Below are 21,866 nucleotides of genomic sequence, written 5' to 3'. Positions count from 1 at the left end.
TTACCCATGCAAAACACATGGTAATTTATCTGTTCTTTAAAGCTTTTGCAACATAAGGTTGACTCGGAATGAATTTGCTGATGGCCCCACTGTGTCTAAACTTTAGCTGTAAATGCCTCACGGGATCTCAAAGTTGGTATCTTGTTAAGGCTTTGTTTTTAGAGGAGCAGAAATATTTCTGAAGTATTTCACTACGTCTGTGGCTCGTGTTTCTTCATGTCTTGCAATCCAATACTCTTAAGGGTTGCATTATATTATTTGTGAAATCTATATGGTCTCTCTTACATGACTCAGTTCTCACTGGAAAATTGGAATGCTTCTTGTAGCATGTTATTTGTTGTTCTTATAATCCACTCTTTTTTACAATACTGACAATAAGAAGCAGGGTGAGCCAGGATCATTCTGAACACTGCCTCAATTTCATATATAAATAGAATGTGCACAAGTTTTAGGAATAAACACTCATATACTGCCAATGTATCCAAGCCTACTTGGGTAGTGGTAGTCAGATTTAATTCAGCCATTTAAAAATACACTTCATGTTCCTTATAAACGTATAAATGCACTAAGTATTCAGGTACTACAAGAAAAAAATGAGACATGGTTCCTGTCATCTAATAGTTCAATTTCTTGTTGAAAATAATCAAGAAAACCAAGAAACTAATACTAATAAAATTATTAGGGTCAGTATCTGAGCCTAATATATGTGAGAGTGTAACAGAGGCATCTATGAAAGAGGTATCTGCAAACTGCTGTGGGTAGAGAATGTGGAGATTCCTTTTGGGGGAATTACGTTTATAAAGCCAAAGCACAATGATAGGCTTGATGTTTAGGAGAAAGAATTTCAGAATGTGATTGATCAGACCCACGTATCTAGAAAAGAAAAATGTACGGGTAAGGATGTTGGTAGAGAAGAATGGAAGGGGTCAAGATTTTGGAGGCTTTAAAAAATAAATATTTTTTAAATATTTGGAACTTAACTCGGTATGAACTCCTTCATAGTTTCTTTTTAGCAGACATGCTAGGATCCTATGGTGTTTCAGAACAGGCATTTTAGCAAAGGTAAGTGAAATAAGATTACAAAGGAGAGAAACTGGAGGCAGGAAAAGAGCAATGTGGATTTGAAATCCCTATATCAAGAGGAAAATGAGGAAGGTCACCCAAGCACTGTTAGGGAAATAGAGAGGGGGGGTTACCGTGAGTGTTTGCAAAGGCAGAAGGGAATATTCTCTATCAAGGTGACACACAAAGGTGCCAGAAAGGGATCCATAAAATGAAGCCTACATGTTGAGCTTTCATGATTGGGAAAGATGGCTGTGCCGCTACCGAGGTTACCAGGAGGGTCTGACAACAATGGGGAGTTCAAGGGACTGATAAGACAAGGCATTGAAACAACCATCCAAATACATATTGAAATAGACAGAATTGAAACAGGAGTAATATTGGAAAAAGCAGCTGATCCAGAAGGTGTTTGTGCAGAAATCGGAGGAATGATACCAGAGGTCTATAGACAATGAAGAAAATGAAGATTCATTGGTTATAAAATTTTATGACATGAAATTCTAGGTTGGAGATTTTAGGTAGGAGGGAAACCATATGGAGTAAAGAGCAAGGAGGGATTCCCACTCACAGCTCCAGTGGGAGAAAGGATGTTAGAGAAAAAACAAACAAAAAACACTTGAGAGGGCTCCAAGGAAATTGTGTCCTCCAGGTGTTAGGCAAAAGATCAAAAACATGCAAATTAAAGCACTTTGCATGATAGTTCATATCCTCTCATGGAGCAAACGTTATGACATGCAGGCCATCCAGTGCTAGTTTCTCTGAGACTGGTTCACCTGTTCTTCTGCATATCATGCTAAATTGGCAGAGCCTTTTAAAATGTCAGTGTGAAGAGAACAATAAAAGACACACTACTTATACTATTGATACTACTAATTCCATGGAGGATGTTGTCCCAAGTACTTTGTTCAAGCATATTGTTTTAAGTGTGTATATATGCACACTCTCAGCACTCTTTTATTCTCTGTATTGGAGCAAATATAAGAAATGTCCCAAGTCCAGCTGATGGTATGCATGCAACTCTCATATAGCCACTGCAATGACAGTCGAGAGGATTAAACTGTGTCCACTAAGAAAATGGTTATTGCAGGTTGAATAAATATAGAAGAATATAAACTAACCTGTACAATAAATATGGAGTTATGTAAGTATTTGAGAGTCATATTTGCTTATGACTATGTCTGTGGTGGAGCCAGACTCTTTGGTTAGAACACTGCCTTGCCATCTAGTAGCTGTGTGACCTATGCTAAATCATCCAACTTCATTGGGTGCCTCAGTTTCTCCATCTATAAAATGATAACTATATATGAGTAATAGTGATATAGATGAATAATAATATAGATGAATACATTGATGAGTAAATGAGTTAATACAGGAGTGCTCAACAATACCTCGTGTTGTCTGTTGTATAAAATACCGGCAGTAGTTAGCAAAACAAGAATGTTTGTGTTGAGGTGATGGGAATATGGATGATAGATTATTATGAACTTTATATTTCTCCAAATCTGTTATCATTGTCTTTTCAAGGAAAAAAATAGCAAAACAGTTCTTGGGACAACTGTGCTGGTTTCAACTGTATTTATGTTTTGGTTGTTCTTTCTATGAAACTTGAGTTTCTTTGTCACATGTTATTTACTTATTTACTTGTCAGGGTAGAATTAATCACCAGTGTAAAGTAGTATCAGATGAAAATAACAATGACTTAGGACAGAATGTTACCTTTGCTTCTTTAATTAATAGGCAGTAGTTGAGTTCGTCTTGACCTTTGTTTTCTGTGGCAAAAGAATAAAAGGGCGTGTGAGGAGGCTTTTTCAAACAAAATCGCTGAGAGCGTCGAGCCTGTAATTAGAGAATGCAAATTGGATTTGGTCTTTTCTGAGACACTTGCTTCTGAATCGTTTGCAACTTTGCCTCCAGACTGAGACTAAGCAATCAAAACTAAATATTATGAAGACAGGCTTTATTAATTTTGTTTCTGAAGAAATGGCATGGATTCAGTTTTTCATGAACTGCTGAACATGTGGCATATTATATGCAAGTTAGTGTTTAGTGAGGTATGAGAAGGTACATGCACTAGTCCCCTTGAAGATGAAAAGAGAAAGCACAAAATTAACTTTGCTGTACTAACCCTACTCTAGACTCTCACTCTATCTCAGCATCTAAAATAAAGGCTTTGTTCTGTCCTCTATCCTACCCACACCTATTTCTAATTCAGCATATTAAATATTTTATAGGGTTCTATTACTATCATTACTGTCTGTTAATTTTGAGAAATCTTTGTAATAAATGGAAAAAAGTATATGTTTTGGGAGTTAGACAGCTGCAAATTTTTCCTCCAAAGTGTTTTATAGTTATAGAGAGGGTATAGCCAAAAGAGGTTTATAGTTATGAATACATGAAACCATGTTTTTTCTTATATTATTATCATGTATTAATTATTGTCTTATTTTCCATATGAGAAACTGTTAACCTACTTTTGCTGCACCCTGTATTTACTCAGTATTGGCTTCTGGTCGCTGTTAATATACATAACAGGCAAAGGTAAAACTAACCAGAAACATTAGATATAATAGGTAGCCTTGCTTTTCTAAACACATATTTATATTTGAATGCATTTAATACTATAACCTACCTCTCTAACTCTTTTGCAGAAATTATTTTATTGGGAAAACATTTTAAACAATTTTTACAAAGTTTGATATAGTTTAAATAAAATGCTAGAGCTATGTTGCTTTCGCCCATTATCTGAATATTACTTTTAATGAGTCCATGTTTTATAACTCAACAGAAATCCCTTTTGCCTTTAAAGTCCTTAGTTTAAAAATCAGACTTATATTAATATACTGAATGTGCTCTCTTCTTACCGCGCTAGGTTAAGTCAGGCATTTCTTCCAAGATGAGGCTTCTCCAGGAGTCCTCAGTAGACTCTTCCTATCCCACCTAAACTCCTCACAGCACCACTGCCTTTGAGGGCCGTCTGGGCGCAAAGATCCGGTGCTACCTTACTACTCCTTCCTCAAGCTGTTGTGATTAGTTTGTGTCCTTTATTTAGATTATAAACGACTCAGGATTCTGGTGGGAGGACATTGGCAAGGTATGGAGGAAACAGAATGGTTCAGAGTGGTTGGTTATTCCACTCTGAATTCCAAAGGCTCGTTTTTTCTTCCCTGGGATCATTTGATGCTACATCAATGAAAAGAACAAACAGGGCCAATATATGTCTCACCGGCCTGTGGAATCACCGAGGGCACCAAAGACAGACACATACTCATGTTTCCCAGAGTCCTTTAAAGCAAACTTTTATAACTGAGAATATTTATTTCTCAACGTGGAATTATTCTTTGTATTGGTTTAACACTATCCATTTTCACTTACCCATGATTTTTTAAAAGATTTTATTTATTTATTTTTAGAGAAAGGGGAAGGGAAGGAGAAAGAGAGGGAGGGAAACATCGATGTGTGGTTGCCTCTCCCGTGCCCACAACTGGGGACCCGACTCACAACCCAGGCATGTACCCTGACTGGGAATAGAACCTGCGACTCTTTGGTTCACAGTCTGGCACTCAATCCACTGAGCCACACCAGCCAGGGCACTTACCTATGATGTTATAAATATATTAGAAATTATATGCAGTAATATACAGGGTCTGGCACAAATAACACCCCTTTTTATTACAAAACCTTTTATTACAAAATCATAAGCATGTAATTCTGTAACATAACACTACACTCAAGCACATGATATGACATTTTAGGAGAAATGTTCAAATTAAAAGTATAAATTATTACACCCATATTATTACCCTTAACCATACTCAAGCAGGCACTACTTCTGCTGAACCCTGTGTATTTAAATGATATGTAAAATATTATAATGTGACAAAATGATATATGAATATGTTTGTTTTTTTCAAATTTATATAAAATTGCAATAGCATAATAAATATCCTTCCAAATACATATAGGATTTCAAAAACAAAGATTTTTTTTTTTAAAAAACCACTTCAAGGACTTTCTTCAAGTATTTTCCAATTAAAATCGATACCAAGAAAGTTTCCAAATAATAATCTTCCTTGGAAAATTTAGAAAACATTTCTAAACATGTTTTCTTAGCTGAGAAATAAAGTTATTTATACCTATGACTCAACATTTTTTTCCAAAATGACAGGAGACCATGTTTGTACCCAGTAATATGTCTGGCATACATATGTCAGGTACATTTTTCTGTGGCTGTGAACTTGGGTTTCTCCTCATAGGAACCATGTTTTCTAGAGCTGCTACATATCTTAGATCATTGAATGCAGTTCTGAGCACATATAAATGTTTAAGGAATGTGTATTTCATAAATTGGCATGTGTTTATTGAAACTGGCTTTGATACTATCAGAAAGTGTAAGTACTTACACTTTCACGTTTCTTTCACACATTTTGGTGTTGACTATGTGATAGCCCTAAAGATTTTCTGAAGGCCTGCAAACCTGATGTCGTTGAGGAAAAACACATTCCGTCACAGTAGCAGGTGGTGGAATTCACTGTAATTGAATTGGATAGGTTCTGAAAACCAAATACTTCTTTGTTCACACTTTGTTATACTGTTTACTCTGTTGCCTCATAAGTTCAAAGGTGAAAAGAAAACAAAAAACCTAAAAGGTTTTGCTTCCTTAGTGTTTGAAACCATAGTAAAAGCATTTTTTGTTTAAGGTGTGGTGAACTGTCATTTGATTTAAAGGCTGTCATTGTTCTTACTGACTTATTGGTTATTTACTTTGCTATTAAAATAGCTACTTTTTCTTTAATTTAGTAAATAAATTAGAACTTCAGATTATGAAAAAGAAAAACTCATGCACATAGCTAAAACAATAAAAAACCAAAAAATCTCAAATCCCAAAACTATAAAGAACGACACTGAATTTGAATGATGAATATATTGTTTGTTATGGTTCTGCAAGTGGCTGTAAGTGGGGTCAAATGTCTCTTTTGCTAAAAAAATATTGGTGATGTAAAATCCCTATATCATATGATATTTTTAAAAACTGGTGTGCTTTCCTCTCTGCTGTGGAATAAGAGAAAACGGCAAGGATTGTCTTTAATTTGTACAACGTCAGTTAAGAAAAGGGCAGTGCATTTAAATTGCTTGGTATCCAGATAGACCTACTGGCCATTCTGCTCACAACAGCCCCGAGCTGGAGAAATCTGTATTCACAAGGCATATTTGGAGCACCTCTAAGCCACTTTTAAAGCTACAATTTGTCTTTTTAATTTATTTTTATTTTTATTTAAGTATATTTGGTATACATACTATATTAGTTTCAGGTATATAATATAATGATTCTACATTTATACACCTTACAATGTGATTGCCTCTTATAACTATGAAACCATTACAATATCATTTTAATAATCTAGTCACAAAAGGACAAGTATTGTGTGATTCTACTTATAGGAGGTACCTAGAGTAGTCAAATTCATACAGACAAATGCCAGAATGGTCTTTGCCAGGGCTGGGGGTTTGGGGGTTTGGGGGATGGGAAGCTAGTGTTTAATGGATACAAAGTTTCCGTTTGGGAAGATGAAGACGTTCCAGAGATGGGTGGTGATGATGGTTGCACAACTGTGTGAATATATTAAATGCCACTGAGCTATACACTCAGTTGTTACAGTGATACATTTTATGTTGTTTTATCACAATAAAAAGCGAACCAATGAATTCATCAAAAAATAAGTGTAATAATAAAAATAAATAAAGATGCAATTGTTCTCCAGAAGAAATAAGAAAAAGCTTAAGCTGTAGATGTCCCAGCTGTTGAGGTTCTCAGGGCTTGTCCATTCCGGAAAAGCAGGAGCCGAAGCAGCAGATTTTAGGGAAGCACCTGTTAATGAACGCATTAGGTTCTGGGTTTGACTGTGATGTGAAAAATAAACACAGTTGATACCATAGTAAATGAAATCAAGTGGCAAAATCCCGTGAGAAGTATATTATTATAAGGCACCTTGGAATTGATGTCTTTAGGGCACTTTTGTTACAACAGATGATTAAAGTGAGAATTGTAGTTTTTTTATTGAAGAAATGATGGAAAGAAGTAGACTCCTTTTTTTTTCTGAAAAAGAGAATTATGTGAGGCAGAATTTAAAGCTTCATTTAAAACAAACTATTAAACCACTGTGCTTACAAAGTTTCTCAAGGGTTCTTGAGCTATTTTTGAGTTCAAGACAATCTCTCATTTCATATGATATAAAGACATTGCAGCCCCGGCTGGTGTGGCTCAGTGGTTGAGTGCCAGCCTGCAAATCAAAGGGTCACTGGTTTGATTCTCAGTCTAGGGCACATGCCTGGGGTTCAGGCCAGGTCCCCAGTTGCGGGTGCACAAGAGGCAACCACATGTTGATGTTTCTCTCCCTCTCTTTCTCCCTCCCTTCCCCTCTCTAAAAAATAAATAAATAAAATCTTTTAAAAAAAGAAATTATGGCTCATACTTTTCATAGAGAAAGAGGTGATAAAATTGAGAATGATTTGATTAGAGGAAAACTTTACATTTTTCTTTTTTAAATATCATAGTGTATTGTGTACAGCATGATGATTTGGCATACATATACATGATAAATGCTTACTACAGTCAGGCTAATTAATTTGTCATCTCTTCACACAGGTACCATTTTTGTATGTGTAATGAGAGAACCTAAAATCCACTCTCTTAGAAAGTTTCCCGTATTCAGTGCTGTATTATGAACTGATTGTCATGCTACATATTAGATTTCTAAACATATTCATCCTACATAGGTAACAACAACATTGTACCCTTAAATCAGCAACTCACTTATCCTGCTTTTTTGCTTGTGGTAATCACCTTTGTACTCTCTGCTCCTATATATTTACATTTTGATGGTGCATATGTATGTGACATCATGCAATCTTTCTTTTTCTTTCTGTGTCTGACTTATTTGACTTAGCACAGTGCCCTCTAGATTCATCCATGTTCTTATAGATGGCAGGATCTCCTTTTTTCAGGCTGAATGATATTCTAGTGTGTGTGAGTGTGTATCACAGTTTCTTTATCCATTTATCCCTCAAGGGACACTTGTGTCTGGGCCATTGTGAATAATGCTTCAACGAACTTGGGAGCACACACATGTCTCTTTGATTTCATTTCCTTTGGAGATACACCTGGAAGATGTATTCCTGATTATACAGTGGTTTTATTTTCAGTTTTTTCATAATGGCTGTATCAAATTATATCCCTACCAGCAGTGTAAAGGGGGGGGTTCCTTATCACTACATTCCTGCCAGCAACTCTCTCTGTCTGTCCTTCTCTCTCTCTCTCTCTCTCTCTCTCTCTCTCTCTCTCTCTCTCTCTCTCTCTCTCGCCAATAGCCATCCTAACAGGTGTGAGGTATGAGGTGATATCTCATTATGGTCATGATTTGGATTTCTCTGATGATTAGTGATACTGAGCATCATTTGATATATCTGTTGGGTATTTGCATGTCTTCTTTGAAAGATGTCTACTTAGGTCCTCTGCACATTTCTTAATGGGGTTGTTTGGGGATTTTTGCTGTTGAGTTATATGAGTTTCTTATATATTTGAAATATTAATGCTTTATCAGATATACTGTTAGCTGATATTTTCTCCTGATTAGAGAAAAACTTAGCAAGCCAAAGATTTCTATTCAAAAAGTAGAATTTTTGGCAATCTGTCACAAGTTTTAAGTACTGTTTAGAATCAAATGAGTAACCCCAAATGAAATACATATGTGCATATATAATTTCATTAGATATGTTAATGTATTTATTTATATACTTATACATACACGATTACATGAGACAGGGGGAAATATTTTGGGGTTAATTATATCACATATGTGTTTTTAAAACCATTTTATGAAGATTTACCTTAAAGGTATATTTCTGTTTTATAAAATGTCAGTATATTTTTTTCAAGATTTTATTTGTTTATTTTTTTAGAGAGGGAAGGGAGGGAGGGAGAGAGAGAGAGAGAGAGAGACAGAGAAAGAGAGAGAAACATCAATGTGCGGTTGCTGGGGGCCGTGGCCTGCAACCCAGGCATATGCCCTGACTGGGAATCGAACCTGCCATGCTTTGGTTTGCAGCCCGCACTCAATCCACTGAGCTATGCCAGCCAGGGGCTAAGTTTTGTTTTTTTAAAAAAGGGTTGAAATTAAATTCCCATAGGTCTTTGTAACTAAGCATCTGCTGTGTCACATAAACCAAGTAAGTCCTGGAATAATAGTTCTGCCTTAGAAAGTAGTCAGGGTCTTTGGAGTTTTCTTCTATTGTAAGAATGTAAGACAGTAGTGAGTTAAAATTGCACATAGAGCTATCAAATAAAATCACAAGTGTGTATGTTTGAACTTTGTGGGAAAGTTAATATTGCTACTTTGCATCATTGTATTTTCACCTATGATGTCCTATTAATATGAATTATCATTAAAACTACATGCATCCTATTATGTTGTCCAGTTTAGCCTATCTTTCCTCGCTCTTGGTCCTGCAAAGTTTACTGGTGAAGAACCATTCTGTAACTCTGCTTCTTGTTAGAGAGACTTAAAAAAATATGTGTGTCTTGTTAATTTCCAGGTAAGACAGTTCCATTTTGTTAGTGAACTTCTGTAGACAATAAAAAGTCAGCATGATACGTGAGCTGATGAAAACATCAGACGTGATGGCAAGCCAGAGGGCAGTTTCCCTGTTTTGGGAGAAAGAATTATGGTATCTCTAATAACCCAGGCTTTCGTAGCACCAGGGGCTGTCAGGCTTCCACCGAAATTTTTATCTTGCGTTTTCTATCTGAATTCCCTTAAGCAAAAGTAAACTCTTCAACTTATGTCCCACTAGCCTACCAACCAGTCAACCAAAGAACCAAAAATTAAATTAAGAAAATAATAAAAAGGAAGTGAATCCCAACACAGGAGTCAGAAATGGGTCTTTGGTTTGTGGGCCTAGGACAGAAGACGACCCTACCCGAATGAGCTTGGGAATGAGTAGGTGATGAGCTATAGTGTCCTCGGAGATGTGGTAGGCAGTGGTGACAGAGACAGGAGACATACATGTATACTAACATGCTGTGTAGCTCAGCCTTGGTCAAATAGTTGTTCAGCACAGTAAGATCTAGAAGTCCCTTAGAACATTCCTGTAATTCATCAAAAGGGCCAATTTGTCTAGTAAAGGAATGTTGTTTGGCTGCAGCACTGCTCAAAAGTATTTCAAGGTGAATGCTTTTTAGAGTAGCCTAAAGCACTCTTATTTTCTTAAAGCCAGCCCACTATTTGGGTACCCGTGTGGCCCTTGAAAGAATATATATCTTCAACTTTCACTAGCCTACACCATTGTTCAGTGGGCATCAAGTAACTTAAAAAATTATTATTATCCCTATTTTACTAATGAGAACGCAAGCCTGGAGATGCTGAGTAACTTCTTGAACGCTAATGTAGCCAGCATCCAAACATCTGCCAAAGCCTCTCTCTTCACTCTTTGCTCTTCCTCACTCAGGATAATCCCCAGACGTAAAACCAGCAGCAAATGGCCCTGAATGTTATTCGTGACAAGCAGACACATGCACAATGTTTTGAGTTTATGAAAAGGCAGGCAGTTTGAAAGAAACAGGCAGTAGTTTTTACCCACCCATTTCCACGCCACTACAAAACAGTATCGATCAGGCATTCTAATCTGGTTTTGTCATTTAATAGAAGCATGAAAGAGCGTGCAGATTGTGCCTTGAAAGCCTGGATACCTTTTGAAAACTGTGTTGTTCATTTTGTTTTATGTAGAGTAATTTCTAAATGTATTTTAAGAATGGTGTTCTGTTCACTTTAATTTCACACTTAAGTCGCATGGACAAATGTCTACCCTTCTACGTGTTTTAGCTTGTAAGTGCACATCAGTTGAGTCGGTGTGGGAAAGTATCGCAGAATTATGAGGGTGGCAGGCAGACCAAGGGCAGTCGACAGTTGCTCTTACTCTTGGGATGCGGAATGAGGCATGCTTCCTTACAGGGCCTGTGTGGTCGAGTTCCACAGCAAGTGCTCTCTTTTATCTTATTTAAGCTCTGTTTAGCTTGCCTCTCGAGCTTGCTCATGGGAATAAGGTTAAGACCTCTGAAGAGGCCGCTCTATCCCAATTACTTACCCGGGCTCCGTGCTTTTCTTTAAATAGCTTGCACTTGGTTGTGCAAAGTGTTTGGGGGTCATTATCTCCTTGATGGATGAACCCGGGCATAAACAACTGTTTTCTATTTGGAGTCTAAAAGTATGATAAAGTTTAATCAAAAAGAACTTTTAAATGCTTTGAATTTATCTGTGAACCAGTACTTGTGCAAAACACCCCAATGCCTGCTAAGGTCATGTGTTTTTTTTTTCCTTTAAAAATTTTTCTTTTCTCACACAGTCCTTCCCCTGTCCTCATGATTTCTTACTGCCTCAAGTTGCCTTCAAATCTCTACCTCCAATCCGAAGGCTCTCACTTTCTTGTGTGTTTTTTTCTCTCTCTGTTTAAAATTGTTGTTCGAATACAGTTTTCTGCCTTTTACTCCCATCCCAGCCCACCCCCTCCGGCCCCTCCCACCTCCCTCCCTTTTCCACGCACCCCCCCCCCCGCCCCCTTATGTGTTTTAAAGAAACCTTGAGTATTTGTGCCTAGTTTTTTTCGACAGGTCTGTTTAACAGGCGTATGTTTTACTACCTCAACCTCCCTCTAGAGTCCCATGCCCGAGTTCGAGTCTGAATTTTTTATAATGTTTGGGTTGGATTGTAACTCCATTTCTTTTTTTTTCTCTGGTTTGTGAGAGATATGGGTCTCAGGCCTGATGTTCTACCTCCCGATTCCGATCTTCATACTAGATCCTACTCACTGGGATTATTGAGAAAATTATTTTACTTCTCCGGAGTCATCACTTGCACTTAGCCTGTTTTTGTTGATGGGATTTTTGTAGGAAATACCATCATGCCTTGCTAGGCGTCTATTTCATATTTGTAACTCAGATGATCTCATTCTGGAGTAGGGCATGGGGGTGTTTTGTCAGGTTTCTTGTTCATAGGCAACTGTGAAGTCCCTGTGCACTGGGAACTATAACATCCTGTCTCATGGCATCTATATTCGTCCAGAGTTAACAGTGAGCCTTGACATTGCCAGAATTCCTTGAATGTTTTGGACAAATAACGAGGGTGGGGGAGTAAAGGCTTTTCATTTGGTTTTAATTGGACAGTTAAGCACTACCTGAAGCTCTGTGCTGCAACTGGTTTCATTCAGGCTCCAAACAGTTTGTAGGTGGCTGTTCAGAATTCCCAGTCATCATTAGCCAACTGCACACATGTGGAAACACACAGAGGCTGTGACCTTCAGGTCCACTCCAGAAATACAAACTTGGTCTCTAAGTTTAGAGAGGAAATTCTTTTCTCTCTTCCTAGCCAGGAACTGGGAGTGATGTTTTGCCCAGGTCACACAGACGTCCAAGCTGTCCTGGACAGCAGGGGAAAAAATGACCTCCTGGGTAATATGTGCGTCATTAAAACTTGACTGTGTCCTTGGTCTAGGGAGCCACAGCTCACTTAAAGTGTGCAGGCCCTTGGTATGTTTTTTTTATTTTTTTTATTTTAATTGTTGTTTGAGTGCAGTTTTCTGCCTTGGAATGTTTTTAAAGATACAAAACATGAGCCCAAACAATTTGGAAATTATTGATAATTGATTAAATTATTGATGCTTTATGTGTGAGAAGTCAACCAAAAATTAAATTTGGAGGGATAGCGGAGATGTTTCTTATCTGTCAGCTCTGTTTAAAAGCAAAGGTGTTTTTTTATGACTACATACCAAGAGTCACTAAACTTCCTAACCCTGTGAGCAAGTAAACTTAATAATATCATTTTTTCTATATGAACAATATTTTAGGTGTATAAAATCTAGACCGATGAATGTAATTTTTTCATCAAATCACTGAAGTCTCCAACATAACATAAATGTACACATATCAGAAGTGACTACTCTGGTTAAAGCACTAGAGTATTTTACAACCATTTAAAAAGATAATTGTTAAGACTGTGAGATAGCATGAAAAACTAGCTACAGTAGGGAAAAGAAAAATAGAAAAATTTATTTATACTCTGTTAATTACTAGGTCAAAACCTAATGTATGATAATTACTGAAGATAATTTTGTTTGATAGGTGGGTATCATTACTTGTTGACATTTATGTCTTCTTCTCTGGACTACAAATTCTTTGAATGAGCAACCATATTTTCCTCTATCTGCAAAACCAAGATCTAGCACATAATAAAGGCTAATACATATTTCTCAGGTAATCTGCATAATCCATTAAAAGATAACAAATATCTAGTAAAAGAACAAAAATGAGTGATGTGAAAATAATTTCAGAATATTGAAGGGTATTTCAACAAGGAGAAATATAGTTCATGTATTCAATAATAAGAATGTTTAAGGATGAATATCTTCATTAAAATTCAGTTACAGGTATAAATTTTTAGGTCTGTCATTTGCAATGAGATGTCAAATATGGTAGACTTATAATTACTTATTATTGAATATAAGGGAAAGCTTTTCATGATCTGGCCTGTCCTCTCTCTAACATGAGGCTGACTACACTGTTCTATAAGGTGAGCCCTACACAACTCTGAAACTGAGGGAGAATTCGCATTGAAGTCCATGTGAGTAGCACCACTGGAGTTGTACTCTGAGCAGCCTGTGTGGCCATACTGATGACCCTGGTCAGTTCTCATCTCTTTCCATCATACCCAACTATTTCCACATCATGTGCAAATGCACTTTGGTACATGTTCCCTTTACCTGAAACTTCATCTTTCCCCCATTTAGTAATAAATTCTGGTATGTAGTAAGTGTTTACTACGTACAGAAATTATGCTAAGAGATTTACATAGGTTATGGCAGTGCTTTCCCAATTGTGATACTTACTATCTTCATTTTTATAGGTAAAAGAGACAAGGAACTTGTCCGTATCTTCACAACTATGAAATAGCAGACATGGGATATAAATTCAGGTTGGCTTTGTTCTAAAGCCTGGGTATGCAATCTCATCCATCGCCTGTGCTGTTCTGTACTCTTCCTTGTCTTTCAAAACTCAGTGGATTATTAGCACCAGCCTTCAAAGCTTTATCTTTCCCTCTGTCCCTGCTCAAGCTGACTTAGATATCCCTCTTCTATATCTCATAATAAAACTCTGTTCTCTCCAAAGTTTAGCCAGCTCTTAACAATCTGGATATAATCAGTGATTTTTCCCTTTCATGGTCCTCTTAAACCATGGCCTTATCGAGAGCAAGAATTACACACTTCTTTAGATTGAAAAAAAATGACTGTATCTTGCTCATTTCTTGTTCACTTGTGCTTGCACATGCTTGACACATGAAGTATTTATCCAGTGGATGTCTGGACAAATAATGTAATGAATGACTTAACCATATCTTAGGTTCTCAGTACCTGGATGTACTGAAATCATCATGTGTGTGATTTAGGTTGTGATTAGAAACCAGAATAAAATTGTAGCCATTTATCACCCAGCTGGAGTAAGCACACGTTCTTGTTAAATCATTTGGAGTTAGGGATCTTTTGCAGATTCTTTGCCTTTTTAAAAAACAGTGCTTTAATCGTGTCCCTTAACTGCTTAAAACCTGTTTGTGACTTGGTATTCTATTCCTTATCAAGTCTGATCCTTTAGTGTGGCATTAAGAAACCACTGTCAACTCACACTATTTTTTTATTCTGTTTCAACATGTACCTTTACCACTAAACAGACAATTATTTCACTCTCCTAATGTACCATGCACATATCACCCTTGGGTCTTTACTCAACCCATCCCCACCTCCCAGAAGACCATTCTCTATAGACTTCTTCCATTATAAACCAGACTTAAACTACTGGGTAACTTCAAATTCTACTTAGCCAGTGCAAGCTTCCTTATCTACATGAGCTCTTGATATAAAGTCTCTTTTCTATGAATTCTTATTGCCTCTGTCAGATAATTTACCACCTCATGATATTGTCGACTATTTCTAGCAATGGTTTAGTTGTACTAGCATGGTTTTCCCTGCAAAACTCTTAACAGACACCATGCATTTCTCTTGTTTAAAACCACGAAGTTTTGAGGTCCCACTATGTGCTAGGGGACTAAGATTACAAAACGTCTTATCAGGAATACATTTGAGTTTTCCTTAGGTTAATGACAAAAGAGAAAATCTTTCTGTTTTTTTTTAATTTTTTAATTTTATTTTTTAAGGTTTTATCTATTTTTTTATTTTTATTTTTTTATTTTTTATTTTTTTAGAGAGGGAAGGGAGGGAGAAAGAGAGAGAGAAACATCAATGTGCGGTTGCTGGGGGCCGTGGCCTGCAACCCAGGCATGTGCCCTGGCTGGGAATTGAACCTGTGACACTTTGGTTCCCAGCCCACGCTCAATCCACTAAGCTATGCCAGACAGGGCATAGGAGAAAATCAAAATAAGTTTGACTCTCAAACTCAACAGTGATTCTAATAATTCATTGTTGTATTTGAACAGATGACAGCATACAACTATGTCTGTGCTTGGGTGTTTTGTGTGACTAACATTTAGCACATAGCATATGTGGGGAACAGTTTTTACTGTCATCTGATAGTTGGCGCCTCTGTGAGTCTCTGTTTGGCCTATGAACTGCGCCATGTTCAAAGTCTTCAACCCTATATCTAGCCCAATGCTTTGCCAATGTCTGCGGTCAGGTATACATAGAAACCTGGAAAAAGAGTTTGAATTGTAGGCTTAAAGAAATGGAAGCTATGGGCCCTACTCATAGGACCATCATATATAAAGAATAACACCCTTTTTGCCTTTATTAGGAGGATATTGCACAATCGTTTCCATTTATAAGAATAATGACAAAGTGGGATTTTCATGTCATGACTTGAAAGTTGAGGGTTCCACTGTGTCTTAGGAAAGAATGAAAACACATGCATCACAAGACTAACTGAAAACAGAAATTTCATATCTGTTCATGTTCTGAGTCACTTTGGTGACATTTTGCTCCTGAATTTGAAATTCCTTGAAGAGCAAAAGTTGGAGGGTAGAAGGTGAGCTTTTCCAATAACATTTGCTTTAAATTTATGTACAATGAAAGGTCTACTGTTGTGGTACGTGTGTGTGTGTGTGTGTGTGTGTGTGTATATTTATATATATATATTTATATATATCAGAAACATTAGCAGAAGCATTCCTTTCACTTATAATTCCTAACTATTCATTCAAGGAAAAAAAGAAATGGGAAAGTGTACTCCATGGATTGGTTATCTTCCCCATCTTCAACAGATGTTCCTTAGAATCATTTAGCAAGTAGAGACTTGTTCTGTCATTTTTATGTTATGCTGGTTAGTAAATAAGTACATCACATATTTCTAAATTTAGGATATGAGCATTTGCAAAGGATAAAAAAGGTAATTTATTCTTTAGCTGCAGCATGTGATGAGTGTAATAAGCAAATTTTGATTCTCTTGGCATTATCTTTTAAATTAAATTATCTAGAAACTATAAATACTGCATGAATCCTTCTTAAATTTGATGATTTCAATCTGTGAGAATGTCCACAAGGATCCTGTAATAAGTAACTTAAATAGTCTTTAAACTTTAAGATTTGATATCAAGATATTAATGTAATTGCACTTATTTATATTTTCTACTTGATATGTGGCCCAGCCTGTTTTATTGTTTCCTTTTTCACCAAGAAACTGGCCCAAAGACTTGAGAATGAACACCGAGGGCCTTACAGGGAAATAAAAACTAGAACCAACAAAGCAAAACACAAAGCAGTGGAGGGGAGAGCTCCAGTCCCGCCTGTTCCTTGTAGATCAATCTTGGACAAAGGATGTCTAATATTTCAAATTCGGTGGCATGTGAATAATACTGTGTGCAGTGGGCTTCCACCTTTGGCATTTGGAATGCATATGTATGAGCTGAAGAGTGTTCTGACAATCCATCTTTTCTTTACAATCTTTGCAGCCATTCCAAAAGTCCTTCGCTGGAGGATATATTTGGAAAGTGCTGCTTTTCTGCTCTCCACACATTCAGGTAACCATTCCCCAGCTGCTAAGGTTCCACTTGAGAGGGAACTCGCTATTACCGTTTGTGCTGTGTGTCATAAATGGGCCCTATTATTTTCAGCCAGACCCCTCAGCAGCGTTTCCAAAGGAGCAGCTCTAGATTTGATTATACGCGGCTCCCTCTCTCCTTTCTCGAACACATCCTTTCACATTTGACATTTACACTGGTTGCGGGTTTTTATGTAACTCGTTAGAGAGCAGTCTGAACCTTAAAAAGGTGTTAGTCTTCCTAGAACCCCCGGGCAAAGGCAAGTCTTTTATTGGACTTAAATGTTTTGAGTTGAAAGCTGTACTTGTCTGATTGGAAAGAGTTTCAGGGAACAGATTTTGTTATTTTTCTAAGCTAGGCTACAGGAATTGAGCTGGAGATATCACTGACCAAGAGGAATTTTTTTTCCCCTCAAAGAGCTGAGAACCAAAGGAAATGACTCCAGTGTTTAAAATCCTTTTATTTCCTCTGCGGATGATATCTGTGCAGCTGAGACGAATCATTCCAGTTGGCCCCCACCCAGACTTTATGGGAACTGAGATTAGGAAGTTGTACGGTCAAAATAGTCGTCGTACAAATTGCTTCCAGCCTAAAAACCTCAAAGTTCTTGACAAAGCCATGATTTCTTACACTTGACTTTTTTTTTTAACATGGGTGACTGATCTATCACTCATTAATTACCCTGCCAAGATTTCTTCAGTTCTTTTAGTAATTCCTAGATATATATTTTTTTCCATTTCTCTTCATGAGGGGAGGAGGCAGAGTGTTTGAGAGAAGCATGCAACGGGGTGCCTATAAAACTCCTCTTTGTGAGGCACCACATTTCACCCACTTCCGTCACCTTCCATTTGAAATAAAATACTGCTGGGCCCCAGTGAAGCTTATAAAAATGTGCTTTCTTCCTTTCCTACTTTCATTCTACACTTTTCTTCTGGCCTTGCTTTTTCAAATCTGAGCAGAATGAAATGCTGGATGTGGCTTCAGACTCAACACCCATAACTTCCTTGGACACGATCATGCTCGGGGAGAGAGAATGGTGCTCATCGCTCTCTAAAGCTCCCCGTGCCCTGGGCTTCCCTTCTCAGTCCTCAAGATCTTCCTCACTTTATGTATTTCTCGTGCCTAGCCTAGCGACTGACATGTTTAGAGGCCTTCATACGTACTTCAACCATGCAATAGGCCAAAATGGGTAGCATATGGAATCAGATGCTTTGAATAGGTAAGAGAGGGATTTATAACGCACTTTAAAGTGCCAGAATTATTCTCTGCATTAAAAGCTGTGCTGAAGAGGTAGCAACAGACACAACTCCCAGTTCTGAAACATATTTAATTTTTTCCTATATCTTATTTACTTCACGGGAAGTTATTCAGCAGAAGGCTCTCTTGCCATGATTGACTTTTTTTTTTTCTGTACCAACCATGCTACTCAGACTCCCATGGAGGTAATTGCTCCTCTATCTCAACATTGTTTTTCCTCAGAAGGCTTCATATTTGATGGGGATTATTAGTAGTTGTCTTATTTAACACATACAACACATTAAAATGAACATTCAGGCTGACATTTAATACTGAGTGGGATTTACACATACTCCTTGCTCAGTCTAATTTGTTGGGTCCGACATTTGTCAAATGTGTCTTTTTGGCCAATCCTGTGCTTGGCACTGAGAATAAGAAACTGGGAGGAGGCCCTGGCTGGCATAGCTCAGTGGATTGAGCTCGGGCTGCGAACCAAAGTGTTGCAGGTTTGATTCCCAGTCAGGGTACATGCCTGGGTTGCAGGCCATGACCCCCAGCAACCACACATTGATGTTTCTCTCTCTCTCTCTCTCCCTCCCTTCCCTCTCTAAAAATAAATAAATAAAATCTTAAAAAAAAAGAAACCGGGAGGATATATTGCCTATACCCAAGTACTCAGAAAGTAGGAGGGGCACATACTATATGTGTACAACTAAAAATAATAGGAGCATAATAGCTAATAATAACATCTGATGTCCAATGAGCAATCAATAGATGTCAGACCTTCTAATGACTCCTCATGGCTTAACTCATTTAAATCTCCCAGTGGCTCTGTGAGGTAGATGTTAAGGTTATTAGCATTTCACAGACGAGGACACCCAGACTCTGTTTTCAAGATCATTCGGCCTCCAAACCTCAGAGCCTGAGTCCAGGCAGTTCCCAGTGATAAGCTCTTACAGCTATACGGTAGTGCTACAAATAAAGGGCTCTTCATCAACAATGAAGAACTGATTAAATTTTCTCTGCGTTTGGATAAAGCACACAGGGAACTTTTAGGGAGGAGGTGATATTTGAACTTGATTCTAAAGCATGAATGGAAGTTTATCTAGCAGAGGTGGTGGAGAAAGACTGACCTGGAGAGCAAGGAACGTGGCTGTGGCAGACAGCTGCAGAGATGCACATGGCATTTTTCTGATGGCTTAAAAGTCGAGTGCTTGTGTGTATGGGAACAGCAAGTGATGTAACCTGACGTGCAAGCTCAATTCTTATTGTGAAGTTTGTTGTGTAAAAGAGCAAAGAGCATATCACAAAGGCAGTGGGAACCCAGGAGAGATGGATAGGAAGAGGAAAATAATGTGGTTAGAGCTATGTTTTGGAAAGTCAGTTCCAGCAAGAGTTGGAAATGACAGAGGAGAAGGTAATCTACATGCAGGAGACAGGCTAGGACAATGGATCCTTTCCCTTGCATTCCTCTGTCAGTGTGACAGGGAAAAGAGGAGGCCGAAGGAAGGTAGGTAATCCCGAGCCAGTAAGGTGATGCCACCAGTAGAAATTTAGCACTCACCTATCCTCAAATAGTGTTTATCAAATTCAGAGCAGATGTATGTACCAGGCACAAGTTAATAAAAAAGGATTGTTCTTTAAAAAAAAATTTGTTTTGCTGTTTCTCAGTACTGGAAGTGCCAATCTCACTTTGATTTCAAAGATACATGCTGTATTTCCTCATGGCTTTCCATTATGACTCACTTGTGTTTCATTCTATGAGTGAGGTTAACAAATCTTATATTGTAGACATCTGAATTTGGAAGGAATCATAGCATATTCCCTATGAAGGTCAAGGTTCTTGTCAAAATGAATATTAACTCTTCCAACTGCTTGTAACATGCTTTCCACAGAAAGACCCCGGGGTCACTGCTGACTCGGTGTGGGTCTCTGCTCAAATGTCATCTCTTCAAGAGTCCCCTCCAAGACAGTATTATCTAAGACAGCACCCTGTCACTTCCTCACTCTGCTCCCACTTTATTACTTTTTTCATAACGCAGACATTCTATTCCATTCCATTCCATTCCATCCTTTATTGTACTAAACCCTTTGAACTGTATTAAGTAGTATATATTATTTTCTGCCTTCCCAACTAGCCTAAAGTTCCTGATGGTACAAGTGTTTGCTGCAGTTTCCTCAGAACCTAGAATAATGTCTAGATCACAGGTAGGTGTTGTGATCCTGTGACTTTTCTGATACTTCCTAGTTATGTCTTATTGTTTCTGTGATTTGATACTTTGTTATTAACTAAAAAAAAAACAGTCAAGTTTTATCAGTCTTCCCTATTTTGGGAGTCAGCAAAACCTAGCTTCTGGATTGTTGCTCATTCAGTCCTGCATGGCGGTCTTCTGCAAGGACTTAGGCAGGTGGTAAGTGCTGGGAATACAGCAGTGATCCAGAAAACCAGAGCTCCAGCCCTCAGCAGGCTTGCATTTCTAAAAGCAATCTCACTCTTAATGGCTTTAAGCTTTCTTTTTGAATTGAAATGCCAGAAAATCAAGCTCATTATGTATAAGTCTGTGCTGAGAAATTTGTTTGCTACTTTTGAACGGAACCAACAAAATATAAAGTACTGCATGGCCCCTGTTCTCAGTTCTTTATGGGAATTAGCTCATCTGTCCTCACTGTAACACCAGTGCTTGTATTATTTCTGCTTTTCAGGGAAGGAAACTGAGGCAAGGAGAGGCATACGATCAAGTGTCAGAACCAGAATTTGAATCCTGATAGGCTAGGTCTGGAACTTTGTAACAACTCAGATATATGAGGTTGATGCAGCCAATCTTGTGTATTTAACCAAATTTAACTATTGTCAACCTCATTGAAAGTTTAAGATCATGGTTTATTTAATCTGGTTTGGGCACGTAGTCAATTTGAAATGTTCTTTATCTCCATTTTAGCATGACCCAGCCTAATCCATTGTACAAGACTCAGCTTGTAGCATTTTATAGTGAGAGTCCAGTCAGGGAAACGGAAATGCCTCTAGGCAGTTCGTAAACAGGGGTTGTTTCCAAGGAGATGGAAGAGCTCAGAAACTAAGCACAGCCCAGAGGGGCAGCCCAGAGGTTAGGACAGCAGGGTCTGCTAGCACACCTAGGTCTGGATGGGCAGCAGGAGGAGGAGGAGTTATAGGAAACTGCTGGCACCATAGGTCTAGACAAGGGTGGAAGATGAGGTTTCCATAACCCAGAAGTCGGGGCCATTCAGGGAAAGCAAGAACTACAGAAAGGGTGTATAGTAGGAGCTTGAACCAGGAGGAGACAGTGTAGGAGAAAGAAATACATTGTTTTTCTTCTTCCTCAAGCTTTTATATTCTTCTGCCGAGACCTTCCATTGGCTAAGCCCACTGAAATCCTTTGGCAAAGAATCTGGGAAATGTGGTCCCCAAGGATGCACAGCAGAAGAATGGTTCTACAGGCCAACAGATTATTGACCAGCGCACAT

At 37.9% G+C, this 21,866-nt stretch overlaps 1 protein-coding gene across 9 annotated transcripts in view; it reads left to right on the top strand.

Annotated features, from left to right (window-relative positions):
• RBMS3 (RNA binding motif single stranded interacting protein 3) overlaps nucleotides 1-21,866 on the top strand; it is a 622,722-nt gene that overhangs the window by 197,862 nt on the left and 402,994 nt on the right. The window lies entirely within an intron of this gene.

Source organism: Phyllostomus hastatus, unplaced genomic scaffold (assembly GCF_019186645.2).
Source record: "Phyllostomus hastatus isolate PE091 unplaced genomic scaffold, TTU_PhHast_1.1 phas_scaffold_129, whole genome shotgun sequence".
In the NCBI taxonomy this organism is placed as follows: Eukaryota; Metazoa; Chordata; class Mammalia; order Chiroptera; family Phyllostomidae; genus Phyllostomus; species Phyllostomus hastatus.
The sequence above is the reverse complement of the archived record's forward strand: the minus strand, read 5'-3'. Positions and strand labels throughout refer to the sequence as shown.